A 15,526-nucleotide genomic window follows, 5' to 3' on the forward strand; every position below is an offset into this window, starting at 1 on the left:
TTTAGTTACCAATTGTGACAAAAAAAAAGTTCAAGTATGAACTTTAAAAAAAAAAAGAGAATAATTTAAATAATAATTAGTGGGTTAAGTCATTTTAAAAATAGATTCAATTGTTTAACTAACTGATTGCCTAACAGAGATATTTAACTTGGGAAGAAATTGTTTAGATACTACCTGTAATAATAATAAAAAAATAAAAATAAAAAGTAGAAAGAAAAAACGATGTAGCTTAGGTGTGGATTAAGTAAATTAATTAAGGACAGTTTTTAATGCATCATTAAAATAAAAGGATAGTTTTTAATGCAAATAGGCCTCAAAAGCAAGAAAAGAATGCATTTGTTCCACGAGAACTTGAACATCGATCTAAATCACGTATACAAAAACTGTTCTCTTTCACCTATGAAATATCCGAGCTTATCATAATGGGCACGACAATTTCATGTTACTTTAAAGAAGACGAAATTTCTGACAACAAATACTTAGCTTTTCCATCTTTCAAATTATTGTCATCGTTTATTCTCTACTTAATTTATCGTAAATCGTTTTCCAGGGTTAGGTTTGTATATAGTAGTTATACATGAGAAATGGAAATAGAGAAAGCAAAGCCAGATTTTGAGACAGATAAGACCAAACATAGCGGAATTCTGAATTATTTGTTAAACAAGGATTTTAGTAGAGTGCTAAAGCGCAAAGGCAGTGATGCTAGCGAAACAGGTATGTCATTATGAAAATGTATTTCCTTTACTTAATTAGCCAGAACAAAACGAAGTTGAAACATTTCAAAGACGAGTTTAAACTATTAGTAACTTAAAAGTTTTTTCTACTAATATAAACAATATTATGGGTTTAGAACTATGAAAGTAATCATATTACAACTAAGAGTTGTACAGATTAATATTTTCAAATAATATTTTGAATATTTTTATAGAATAATTTTGAAATTACTACTAATGTTTTATATGCATTCTAATAAAGTTATACCTATTAAATTAACAAATATATTTATTGACTATAAAAGAAAAGAATATTTATAATTATATTAAAATGGAAAAGAAAATCCTCCAAGACACGTGTTTTTTACGAGCTGCTTTTAGTGTTGAATCTTTTATATTGTATTTGGATGAAAAATTTGACAAATAAATTTTACTTTTACTATTTTTAAAAATTTCAAAAATAATTTAATTATTTTAAAAGAAAATATTGAATTTTAAAAATTATAAAAATTTTAAGAGTGGAATTGAGTCACTTAAATTCTTAAATCGATATTTCTTTTCTCAAAATTTCATTTAATTTAATATTTAAATAATAATATTTGATACATTGTTGGTGCATAAGTTTTATATATTGTCAATAAATAATAATATAACATATCATTCTTAAATTAAATAAAGAATATAGAGAACTTGTAAATAAATACTAATAATTTTATTTAAACATAATTAAACATTAATCGTAACTATTATAATTAAATATTAATAACTCTCAATTTAGGATCTTGGGTTTAAGGGTTTAGTGTCTTGTGTTTTAGAGTCTAGGGTCTTGAATTTAGAGTCTTATTATTAATTATGTTTAAATAAAGTTATTAGTATTTATTTATAAGTCTCCACTATTTTTGTTTTATTTAATGATGAAGTGCCATGTTATTATTCACCAATTGTGCATAAGACTTATACATCGACAATGCATCCAATCTTCTCCCTTTATTTTAATTTATATTTTTTTATATGTTTATATTATTTAAAAATTTTATATATTTTTACAAATCCAATATATTTTTTATATTATCTACCTATCTATCTACTAGTGTTTTAGCCTTTCTGCCTATATTTTCTGCAACTCCGCTCATTTCATAAAGTATTTTGCCCGGTTTAACGACAGCTATCCAATACTTAGGAGATCCTTTCCTCAAACCCATACATGTTACTGTAGGTCTTATCGTAACGGGTTTGTCTGGAAATATACGTACCCTATATTTTTATAGAGTAACAAATATTATTTTGAAGGTAGTATTATATTTGTATAGTTATTTTTATATAGAATAATACATATGCAAAATGAGATTTAAACTTTAGACCTCATCGCATTTATAAACTCGATTTTATCATCTCATGTAAAACACATTTGGTTACTATTTCAACTAAAATCACGTTTGGAATTTATTTCAACTTATAAATTTGTTACATAATTTTTTTCACACATCATAGGTGTGCCATAATCTAGTTTAGTATACTATATTTAAGAGGTTTACTAAGTTGATGTTACATTTCAATTGGATCCCAACTCAGTTAAATAATTACTGAAAATCCTTCCTTTTATAAAATAATAATATTACTGTATAAATATATTTGTCATTTCAAATCATATAAAATCTAGAAAAATACAACTAATAGAAATCGAACCTAAAATACCATAATTTTCGATACCATTATTATTTCAACTAACTTCATTTAGCTTTCAAATCAATTTATTATAAATTTATTTATCACATGAATTTTTGGGGCCTAAATGATGTGTGATAATCTAATTTAATTTTAATATCACTATTCTTTTATAATTGTTAATATTATTTGCCATCTTTACTGTTCCTAGAACTTTACTTATACTGTCCTTTGCTCGGCTTCATGTTTCCTTAATTTCTTCTATTTTGGTAACATTTACGAAGGAAGAGCTCTGGAAGAGTTGCAAGCCTCCATGTCTAGCTATTTTTCACCAGAAAAAGCAAAGAATCTGCAGCAACGACTTTGCACTCCTAGCGTTCCTCTTACCTTCAACTTTGTGGTTGCTATTGGTATTATATTCATGAACAAATAGGTTAGTATTCTAGTTCTCACTCTAACCTCTTCAGTCTATACAAAATATATTGATTTCTACCAAATACAGATACATAATACGTTATAAATATGATTGATGATGACAATAATATTTTTATGTCAATTTTTAAGGAATGTATTAAAAAAATTAATGTAAAAGAATATTGGTTAAATTAAATTTGATTTATACAAATTTAAATCTATATGGCTATATATAGATTAAAGGAAGGTGACCTTCCTCCATAAGACACGTGGCACACACCCACAAGCTATTTTTTGTTTCATTTAATGAAAAATGGTTAATTTCTAATTTTGGTCCTTCTAATATGTTTAAATTTGTGATTTAATCTTTATATTTTAATTTTAACATAATTTGATTTCTATATTTTTATAATTTTATTAATTAATTCAAATAGTTAATATCGTTGGCTTTTCAATTAAAATATTACATGGTTATATGTAATTTGAAAGAAGATTTTAAAATCCATAAAGTTGAGAGATTAATTTTTTGAAAATAAAAGTTGGAGGATTAAATTCCAAATGTGTGAAGTATGGAGACTTAGGGCCCTTTGGATGGGCAATGCGTTTACCTACAGTTAGTGTAAAAACAATAGTTGTAGTGAGATTAGATGCTATAGTGTGAGAGAAAAAGAAAGCTGAACGTTAGGGGTGAGCAAAACTCAATTCGATTCGAAAAATGTTTCAAATTTTGAGTTAATCGAATTATTTGAGTCAACTTAAATAACTCGATTCGAGTTTCGAGTTCGAGTTGAGTTGAATTTCCCAATTCAAATAACTCGAATAATTCGAATAACAGATTAGTGTGAATTCCCTTTTGGTCCTTATCAACTTTGAAAATAAGCAAATTGATCACTCTCTCAACGAAAATTATAAAAAATAAAATAAAATAATTTTAAAATTAAAATATTTATAAAAATTCAAAATTTATATTTTTAAAATATATATAAAATTCTAAAAAACTAAATATATATATATATATATAAAGTTCAAATTTTAAAATTTTCTAAAATAATAATTTTGGACCTAATTAATGATTCAAATTTATCATACTCAAGAATTTTATTATTATTATTATAATTATGCTTTGAAATTTTTTTAAATACATATGGTTTCAAATTTATGTGCTCTAACATGGAATTAGTTATATTGTAACAATATTTTTATTTGACATGGTTAACTTTTTTTTTAATTTAACTCGAATAATTTCACTCGATTCGAATTGACTTAAATTTCATTTCACTCGACCCGATCTGAAAAAAATTCAAATTGAGTTCGGATGATAAAATAGGACTTGTTAACTTGATTAATTAGAATTTTTTTCACTCAATTCGATCGAATGCTCACTCCTGATAAACGTCCATCCAAAGGGACCCTTAGAGTCATAATTATTTGAAGTGATAGAACCAGTCTTAATACTAATATGGAGAGAGGCACCAAATTGGTTGACCCTCGAACCAATACGTGCCAATAGAATAAGGTTAAAAAATTGATTTAACTGGTTTTTTATTTTTTAAAGTGTTTTTATTTTTATGTTTTTTAATTGTTTATTTAATTGAACCATACGAACTAGTAATCTAACTAATTCGATCACCATTTTAATTTTAAAAACTTTACTTAAAATTTAATATTCAATTTTTATTTTATAATTTGACATAAATAAATAATTAATCCAACACAAAAATAAATTTACCATACTAGTCTTTAACTAACAGTAACCTCAAATAAGGTAGTGCTCATATATCTTATCTCTCTTTTGTACAAAAAGAATTATAATTATATAAATTCATTACTCGAAAGAGAATATAATAACTTATTAATATTCAAATACTTTGAGGTTAAAATATTGTGTATGTAACACCCCTCAACTGGTCTGGTCGCTAGACCCAAGCAATAAAATACTACAAACAATTACCTCACAATTACAAACAATTTACAATTCAAAATAAAAAATAAATATTAAATAATCACACACAAGCATGTATAAATACATTAATCAATCTATTTCAGGTGAGTATTGAGTATATGGAAGCTTAAAAACAATTCGAGACTAAACAGAGATAAATTTGAATCAAAAATAGAGAGTTGAGAAAAATCTGAAAATAGGGGTCACACGGTCATGTGGCCAGGCTGTGTGACAGAGCCCAGACCGTGTGTCTCTAAACATGGTTGTGTGGTCAAACCATGTAATAGACTGTACCCATGTGAAATTGGGTTACACAACCATGTCACTGTCCATGCCAAACCTGCACCAAAATATAATAGACCATACAGCCGTGTGGAATGACCATGTGAGACACGACCATGTGTCAGCCTGTGTACACCTTAAGAGACTTAAAATTTAAGCCATTTCACATATCTTAACTTAGACATCAAGCCATATCATTTACAAATATCAATACCATTTTTAAAACACATCAAATTATGTCAAAACATGATAAATACCAATCAACCTAAGTGCCTAACCAATATGCCCATAATGGCACCTCAATTTACAAGTCAAAACAATCTTAAAGGATTTGATTAAACATGCCAAGCTTGATCACCTAAGCATATAACCATTCCATATTTGCCTTGCATCATAACCTCACAAGCTATACACAAAATTATCAAAACTATTAAGGTAAAAGCATAGTTATAACTTGACTACTACCCATTCCATACTAATATAATCAAGGCACAACATGTATTAACCAAATTCAAGAAATCATCAATCTTTAAGCCAAGCATGTAACCAACTTAATCGAGACCACATTAAGCAATTACCAAGCAATACAACTTTCAAGCCATTAACACTTTGATCATTACCAAAATATCTTACATATTTACATAATTATAAGGATACCAAGATTCAACTAGCCATCAACTATAAAACCAACACTCCACACCCAAGACTCTTTAGGTACATGCCAACATCAAAATAAGAATTTTACCAACGCTTGAGTTCGAGATTCTCATTGGATGTTGAATCGATATACAAACTGAATAATACTTAACCTGTGCACGAACAAACGATAATGTATACTGAGTATAACTTAATGGTATTTCTATATCCAATATTAAATTATAATATAAATTATGTAATGCATGACTTAAGAACAATATCTAATACAAGTTAATATTGAAAGCTACATGTCATCATGCATCATTTAATATTACAATTCGATTTACTTATAATAATTCAATGTAACATAATTATAACACATATACAGTTCTCCCTATAACAATCAAAATAATTTTATCACATCAATATTATATACACATTTCAAGACTTAACTCCGGTATCCTCTATTAGGTTTCATTTATAATCAATGTCCCAAATCCATATCGTTATTTCATCCATCATACTTATATAGATATACGCAATTATATTTATATATATCACATATCAAAACATATTCAATTTCATATTTATATTATTATACGATATTTCCAAAACTATTCACTTTAATCCTCATCGCAAATAATAAATTTGATCGGATCAATTCAACTCTTTTTTATTATTTATAGCTTACCTTATGATTTTCTTATGCAATACAGTTCATAAAATGCAACAATTGAAGTTGGTCGGGTTATAGAATCACAAACCATAAACTCTAAACTATTTATTGATCATCTTATCTTTTCCTTTCTTTATCGAGGATTTAAGGTTTACGTTAGCAATTTTGAATTTGAAACTCTTTGAACCAAAGGCCGAATACTCCTCCTCTCTACTCTACTTAATTTCGGTTTGCATGAAAATAGAATAAGGAAATGAGTTTTTGTTGTTTCATTCCCACTATCTATATTTCATTCATTACGTTATTTTATTTCAATATACATTAATATAACATATATTAGTGTTAATATAATATATATAAATTATATATCATGACATTAATGACCGTCCATTACAACTAAAAGCAAAGGTATATTTTCCTTTCAAGTCCTTTAGTTATATTTTAGTTTATAATTTAATAATAATCACATTTTACCACTTAAGCGATTTGGTCCCTATACCCTAATTAAAAAATAATTCAACAAAAATCTCTAACCTAAATTCAATCCGCTTCTAATATAACTCTGTAAGTATTTAATAAAAATATTTATGAGTTCGATTTACGAAAATGAGGTCTCGATATTTCAATTTCCAAAACCACCGACTTAGAGTTGATTCACTTGTACCTTATCTAATTTTCTAAATAACCAAAATTGTTAAATCAAACTTCAATATAATATTGTAATACTCTTGTAAATATTAACAAATAATATTCACTGATTCTATCATTGAAAAATAGAATTTCGAAACCATCGTTTTCGACTCCACTAACTTTCGGGTCGTTATAGTGTAATTAAACCCCCAATTATGTTTTATATTTAACTCTATTAAAATTTTGATAAAAAAAGTTAAGTTAAAATTAAGTATAACATGTCTTGATTTGAATGAAGCTATAGTTGAAGTTTTTGTTAGACATCCATTTGACACGAGTATGAATCGTGTTACTCTCATCTCCTACTTTCAGTATTGTATCAAAGTATAGCCTAATATAAATAAAAAAAATCATGCTATTTCCGTCCCTACCGTTAATATTGTATCACATATAACCTAATATAAATAAATTATTTGATGTTTATTTATTTATTTCTTCTTTTAAAGGAGAAGTTATTTTTGTTAAATAAGGAATTAAAGGTAATAAGTTACAAGTTAAAATATGTCATAAGTTCATCTATTCTTTACAAATTTGAAATTTAGTTATTGTATTTTGTAGGAATTTAATTTCTCTACTTTTAGATTTCAAAATTTAACTCTAACTTTTAACATTATTTTTTATTAAATTCAAATTTATTATAAGATAAAAATTAATAAATTAATAAATTAAATTCTCAAAATAAAATATAAAGATTAAATTTTTAATTTTTAATTTTAATTTTTCTAAAAATAGGAATATTTATGTGATATTTTAACTCAAGTTATATAGGAATTATAGCATTGAAAGTACACGGCACACTTGAGTTATGAAGTTACACAATCAATTATGTTATTTTGTTTCCAGAAGCTTCATTTCCGCTTTTTCTATGTCTGTTTCTTGGTTGTCTTCTTCGATTAATTTGCTTCGTCGTTCTCTCCTCCTCTCGATTTTTATTTTTTCATAGCCATAACCACTTACAACCGCAGCCTTCTTTTTCTTCTTTTGTTGAAAAAACTCTCTTCCCGTTTCGGTCTGCGTCTGTTTTGACACACTTGAGTCGGTCAAGTCCAATTTTATTTTATTATTATTTTCTTCTTCTTCTTTTTTACCGTGTTATTCGTACAAAAGAGAAAAGTGCCGTATCCGTATTTCATAGGTTGATTTGGAATGTTGGAGCTTGCATTCTGGCTGAGTAATAATAGTGGTGCAATTAATTTTTTTTGTCGTCGTCTGTCGTTTGCAGGTGCTAAAGAATGCGTTACTACTGACTTTTATTCATTACGTAGTAACTTTGGCATTGATAGCCATCCTGAATGCATTGTCTTTGATTCCTCCCTCTCCTCCATTAAAGTCGACCATTTTATTCACTCTTGGACTAGTTATGTCTCTTTGCACTGGCCTTGCTAATGTCAGCTTGAAGTATAACAGGTGAGGAGGTGTATATATATAGTATACTACCTACTTACCTTCGAGTGAATCTTTTATTGTTTTGCTCGCATAATTGCTTTTCTTTGTTATTCGCAGCGTTGGATTTTATCAGATGGCTAAGATCGCTGTTACGCCTACAATCGTTCTGGCAGAATATCTATGGTATAAAAAGAAGGTTTCTTTCCCCAAGGTCAGTTGCTTCTTTTCTAGTGTAAAAACTTCAGAGAAAATGACTTTTATGTATTAACAGGCCAAAAAGAGTCATATATATACATGATAAGAATAGAAAGTAAATCACCCAATAAATTTATATAAATTCCTAACTTTTAAAATAAAATTTGTAACTTCTCTCCTAAATATATTATTTATATATTTAATAGATATCTGCATATCTAAATATATTCCTCTAAGTTGGTGCGTGAAGATTATGAACCCCCAACTTGTGTAGAAGATATCCAAATTATTGTGCCCCCAATGCCATAGTGAAGATATTAGTTAGTTGCTCACAACTGCGAACATAAGCAGTTTGAATATGTTCATGTTGAATCTCATCACGAATAAAATGACAATCAATTTCAATGTGTTTTATTCACTCATGTAACACGAGATTTGCATTTATATGTAAGGCTACTTGACTATCACAGTACAACAACATAGGATCATAGTGAACAACACCAAGAGACAACAAAAGACCCTTTAACCATTTCAATTCACACATAGTTGTAGCCATGGAACGATACTCTGCTTCAGTAAAAGATCTCGACACTATATGTTGCTTTTTAGTCTTCCAGGAAATAGGAGAGGTGCCTAGCATCACAAAATACCCAATGAGAGATCGTCTTGTTAAAGGACAACATCCCCAATCAAAGTCACAATAACCTTATAGTCGTATTGTGCTCGTAAAATCATTCCTTATCCAGGACCTCCCTTCAAATAACGAACCACGCACAAAGCTACTTCCCAATGAGCTTTCTTTGGTTGATGTATAAATTCCGCCAAGTATTGAACACTGTAGGATAGCTCAGGTCGAGTGAGAGTCAAGTAAATCAATCTTCCTACGAATCTCTGAGACTTTTCTGAATCTGCCAAAACAACACTCTCTACCAAGGCTAAATGATGATTTTGTTTAATGAGAAAACCAGATGGTTTAGCACCCAATAGCCCAGCTTCACTAATAATATCCAAAGCATATTTACGTTGGCAAAGAAAAATCCCTTTGTGATTTCGTGCCACCTATACGCCCAAAAAATATTTCAATGTCCCCAAATATTTCATGTGGAAATAGTGGCATAAATAATCTTTAAACTTATGGATGACAACACTATTACTTCCCGCAATAACAAGATCATCAACATACACTAGTATACTCAATTGTATATTGTTCTAATTCAAAGTAAACAGTGAATAGCTAGATTAAGATTGAAGAAACCCATACTGGTTTAAAGTAGTTGTCAATTTTGCAAACCAACACCGAGGGGCCTGCCTTAAACCATAAAGTGATTTATGTAATCTACAGAGTTTGTCAGCCTGTTGAGTGATAAAACCAGGATGCATCTTTATGTACACCTCTTCTTCTAAATCTCCAAGCAAGAATGCATTATGAACATCCATTTGATGAAGTTCTCATTTCTTTGTTGCCGCCACTGAAAGAAAAGTTCGTCTGGTCACCATTTTTGGTACAGAAGCAAAAGTCTCATTGTAATCAATTCCTTCTATCTGATTATTGCCATGAATCACCAATCGAGCTTTATAGCGTTCAACCGACCCATCTGTATTATATTTGATTTTATAAACCTATTTACTGTCTATAGCTCATTTTTGCAATGATAAATATTCCAAAGTCCATGTCCCATTAGCCTTAAAAGTTACTCACCCATGAAATTTTTCTTAAGCGCTCCCAAGAAAAACTCCCATGTCAATAGGTCCACAACAGTTCTTTGCTTCATAATTTTCCACCAACGGTGGGCTTCGTCGATGAGTAAAGACACAGTGCATCCTAACTTCTCTTGGTTAGTATATGTCATTTGCTCAAGGATTTCCTCAACACCATCAAGCCAATATTCAGCTTTAGTGGGATCAGTTCCTCGAAAACCACTAAATTTCCTACCATCTAGAGCTCACAGACGCTCCAATGACAGTCCATGATTCGTAGCTGCAGTGTTGGCACCAGATACTCACTAAAAATCCCCAGTCATGGCTTGCACTAAGGGTGTAACACCCCTAACCCAAAACTGTCGCCGGGACAGAGTTACAAAGCATTATCAGAACTTTCAGATTAAATAACAGATGTTCTGCACCATATAGTATTCATGTTAGAAATCAATCATAAATTCTCTTATATAAACTTTCGAGGTCCAAAACATGCATTAAAAATGAGTAGGGACTAAACCAGGTACTGAAAGAATTTTTCGCAAAATTTTAAATTTTTTCCTAGATATAGAGGTTACACACCCGTGTGGTCAGGCCGTGTGGGACACGCCCGTATGCTAAGTCATGTGTAGGTGCAAGGGTCACACGACCAATCCACACGCCCATGTTCTAGGCCGTGTGATCTATTCTAAGCATCTTGTTTTGACATTTTAAAGATGTAGGGAACACACGATTAGGTCACACGCTAGGCCATGTGTCACACATGACTAAGACACACGCCCATGTCTCTACCCGTGTGGACAAAAATAGACTATTTTCCAAGCCACATTTCTCACTCATTTTTGTCTTCCTCCTACACCAATACTTTAACATATTTGCAAGCCATTTTAAAACAATTAATTCAAGTCAAAGCTGAGTCTCATGCATGACATATCATCACATACAACCCATGTACTCTTAAACACCTCAAATGACATTTTATTATCATGTAACCAAATATACAAATTTGCTTAACTTATCAAATTCACCTATATGCATATTTTACCAAATATGCTAAAATTAATCATCAATATGCCAATAAAATCTCCAGCAATCAACCATTTAAGCACACACTAAACATAACATAGCCTCATTTATACATATCAAAACATGTTCATCACAAGCCATTCCAATGGCTAGTTATAACCAAACCATTTACATGCCAATTTTGGCTAATTAACCTATACATGCCATTATAACCATAATTTATTTACCATATATACCAAAATGGGCCGATGGATAGTGTGAGTGATCTCTGCCAAGCTTTCAATCCAACGAGCTTCTGAATTACTATAGAACTGGGGAAAATAAAACAGAGTAAGCATGATGCTTAGTAAGTTCATATAACATGGTAATTAACTTACCATTCATTCATGTTCAAGATAAACATGCAAGACATAATTAACCAATTTGGTCATATATTTCATTCAAATATCAAGAAACATATATGGGTTCAACAATAACCAAATTTCCATATACATATACTTCCCGTATCATGAATTCATATAACATATACAAATCATATCCATGTATTTCAAGTACATTTTCATAATAATTCATCTTGAGTTCAGATTATTTCATGTTGGAGCTTTGCCCATTAAATCATTTGAAATGTCAGTTTCACACGGGTAATACACTCAAGGTGTACAAATCTTTAATCATGGATGAACATATTCATCAAAAAAATTCCATGTTCATATATTATCATCTCGTATTTCCATATATCATGTATCATCATTTTCATGTATTTTAGGCAGATACGTGTATTAATTCATTTCATGTTCATATTTTCTCATGTCAAGATTTTTCCCGTTAAATCATTGAATAATATCGATGGATACACAGGTAGTAGACTTGAAGTGTACAAATCAGAAATCCATCAATTCATATTCAGGAGTGCTCTTTAAAGCACATAATTGGGAAATCCTCTCTCAAGCCATATAATAGGAAGCTAACAAAGAGCCATTAATCGAGAAGCTCACAAAGAGCCTATTAGGAAGCTTATCCGAGCTATATAACAGAAAGCTCATAAGAGTCATAATCAAGAAGTTCAACAAAGAACTTTTAATCAGGAAGCTCACGAAGAGCCTTTAATCAGGAGCTCCGGATAGCCATATATCGGAAAGTCCAAGTGAGCCATATCAGGACGTTAACAAAGAGATGCGTTTGTGTCTACAACATATGCAGGATCACAACCGATCATAAAACAGGACGCTTACAAAGAGCTACGTTTGTGTCCGCAATATATGTAGGATCACAACCAATCATATAATAGGACGCTTACAAAGAACTGCGGTAGTCCGCAACACATGCAGGATCACTACCGATCAGGATGCTTGCAGGAACCATGTAATAGGGAGCTCTAGAGGTCTTATAACAGAATTCTTGTAAGAGCTATGGTGTGTCCACAATATATGCAGGACCACAACCAATCGGGAAATCCTGTATCCATCGAATTCCATTATTCAAACAGGATTTAATATTTATCGGGCTTTGTCAGATATGTAACCAATTTCATGTATATGACATTTATCCAATTCACATACATAAAATTCAATTCAAGCATATAAATATATACAATTTAGTTACACGAACTTACCTCAATAAATGTTCTATGTACGTAAAATCTACTAATCCGACACTTTCTCTTTTCCTCGCTCTAACTCTGAATTGGGTCTATCCAGATCTATACGAGTAAATTTAACATAAATTTAATACAATTCATACTCAATTCAATCCAATTCACATCTTAGGAAAAATTACCATTTTGCCCCTAACTTTTAATTAATGACAATTTCGTCCCTGGACTTGGAAAATGAAATTCATGCAATTTAATCATTATTCCAAGCCTATCCAAATTTTACATATAACATTTACAGCCCATGTATTTCATAAAAATTTAGAATTTTCTATGAATTTTACAACTTTACAATTTAGTCCTAAAATCATAATTTCATCAAAATTCACTTTACAATGGTTTTTTTTATCTATCAACAAACTTTCATTTTCTACCATAAATTTCAAAATTTCAACATAATCATCCATATAAAAACCCTAGTACTTTGATAACTTTGCAAATTAGTCCTCGAGATAGCTAAATTAAGCTATTACAATCTCAAAAATATAAAAATTACTAAAAAAGAGATAAGATTACTGACCCAATTAAGCCAAAATAGCTTGCTTGAGCTCACTTTCTCTTAGCTAGGGTTTCCATGTTTTATTTGGGAAAGATGATGATAAATTGATGATATTTTCATTTTTTTATCATTTATCATTTTTATTTTTTTCACTTTCCAATTTCATCCTTTTCTTTATTTTATTTTCCATGGATGAATAATCATCCTTAACCACCAAGCATTTTTAAATGGTCTATTTGTCATATAAGGACCTTCAATTTAGATTTCTATAGTTGTTTAATCCCTTTAGCTATTAAAACTCAACTTTTGCACTTTGTGCAATTTGGTCCTTTATCAAATTAGACATGTAACCGGTAAAATTTCTTTACGAAATTTTCATATGACATTTTTATTATACTATAGACCATAAAATAATATTAAAATAAATTTCTTTTTCGGAATCAGATTTGTGGTCCTGAAATCACTGTTCTTATTTTTCCGAAAATGGACTGTTACAAAGGGCTCCATTCATTCGACCAAGATGTATTCCCTGTGAGGTCACTCTTGCGTACCCGAAGTCCGGTCACCTTCAAAGGGGTTGGCAGCTCCATTCACACTTTTCACATTCAGTCTATGAGGAGGCATTTTTACTTGCTTTAAATGTACATGAGTTACTAACTTAGATAAGACATAAAACACACATAACTTGGTATCCATAACTTAACAGAAAAACTTGTGAACACAATACGCTCATAGTAGACTTAAACGTGAACATAGTTCACACTTGATATCTTAATTGCGAACACTGTTTGCCAAAACATAACTTACTTACTAGGATGGCGAACAGTAAAGGGATACTCAGATGAGTAATCTTGCAAAAGATGCAACTAAGCCAAGACAATTTTGTTCCTAGTCCTACCCCAAAATCAAACAGTCACACACACATATAAAGCACTTCATAATATGGCATACTATTTTGACGAGTAGACTTCGCCAATTCTAGCAAACACACTTCGTCATTTTGGTGAACTTACCTGTCACATAATTAGCTAGGCAAACAAAACATGGCTAACTCTTATACCAACCAATGTAACACTCTAAACTTAACCAAATAGATTTGACCCGAACCTGACGTGCCACATTAGCCACTAAAGCGACTCTCCATTAACTCCTAACCTATCTTCTAGCACACCACTTAAATACAACATGAAATATGCTAAGTTATTACACAACAACGAAATAAACTCATACATAGTATATAAATAATGCGAGCTTACAAACCAAATAAAGGAATGGTTCGCCTGTCAACAGAAGAAAGAATTAAGAGTTTGCAAACATCAAATAACATAAGTTTGCATACAGTAATATAAGTTCATTAAATATCAACAATTCATATAAAAAGATGTACGGGTTCGCAACATAACAGGGTTCACACATAAATAGACTTCACAAACAAAGGTAACAGGCATGCATGAGTTTTCATACTTTGGTAGGGTTCACATAAATGCATGGGTTCACATACCTATATGGGCTCGCACAATTTTTCACTAAGTAGAAAGTTTGTCTCTACCAAGAGTGCGCATGTAATTTTCATGGTCATAGAAAATAGTACTTATCAATAAATTCGACTCACATTTTATGACAAAAAGAAATACTAATAACACTCATGCATGAATAAACATCAACTTCATTCATAATAAAGGATAATAAAATATTCTAAGACATGGTTCGCAAAAAAAAAAACTTAACTTTAAAGAATTTAATTTCAATAACAAAATCAACTTATGATAAATCTAAAATTGCATCACTTAGTTCCTGGGACTGGCTCGAATCCACAATCTTTTAAGTGGGTCAGGAAGGGAAAACCTCAGCAGAATGTTGCAGCAACTGGTACTAGAAGTTCTATTGGATTAGTGAGAATTCTAGATTGTAGATATTGTAATAAGCAACTTTCGGGCACGTGTTGGAAAAAGTTAGGTACATGTTTGAGATATGGTTCTGCTAAGCACCGTGTCAAGGATTGTCCATGTCATCCTCCAAATCTGATGTGAGCTTCGACCCAAAGTCAAAATCAAAG

The 15,526-nt window shown here is 30.2% G+C and overlaps 1 pseudogene; it reads left to right on the forward strand.

The window, feature by feature from the left end:
• Nucleotides 1-584: 584 nt before the first annotated feature.
• On the forward strand, nt 585-9,303 carry LOC108484902 (nucleotide-sugar uncharacterized transporter 1-like; annotated as a pseudogene).
• The last annotated feature ends 6,223 nt before the right edge of the window (nt 9,304-15,526 follow it).

This window comes from Gossypium arboreum, chromosome 6 (genome assembly GCF_025698485.1).
Source record: "Gossypium arboreum isolate Shixiya-1 chromosome 6, ASM2569848v2, whole genome shotgun sequence".
Taxonomy (NCBI): Eukaryota; Viridiplantae; Streptophyta; class Magnoliopsida; order Malvales; family Malvaceae; genus Gossypium; species Gossypium arboreum.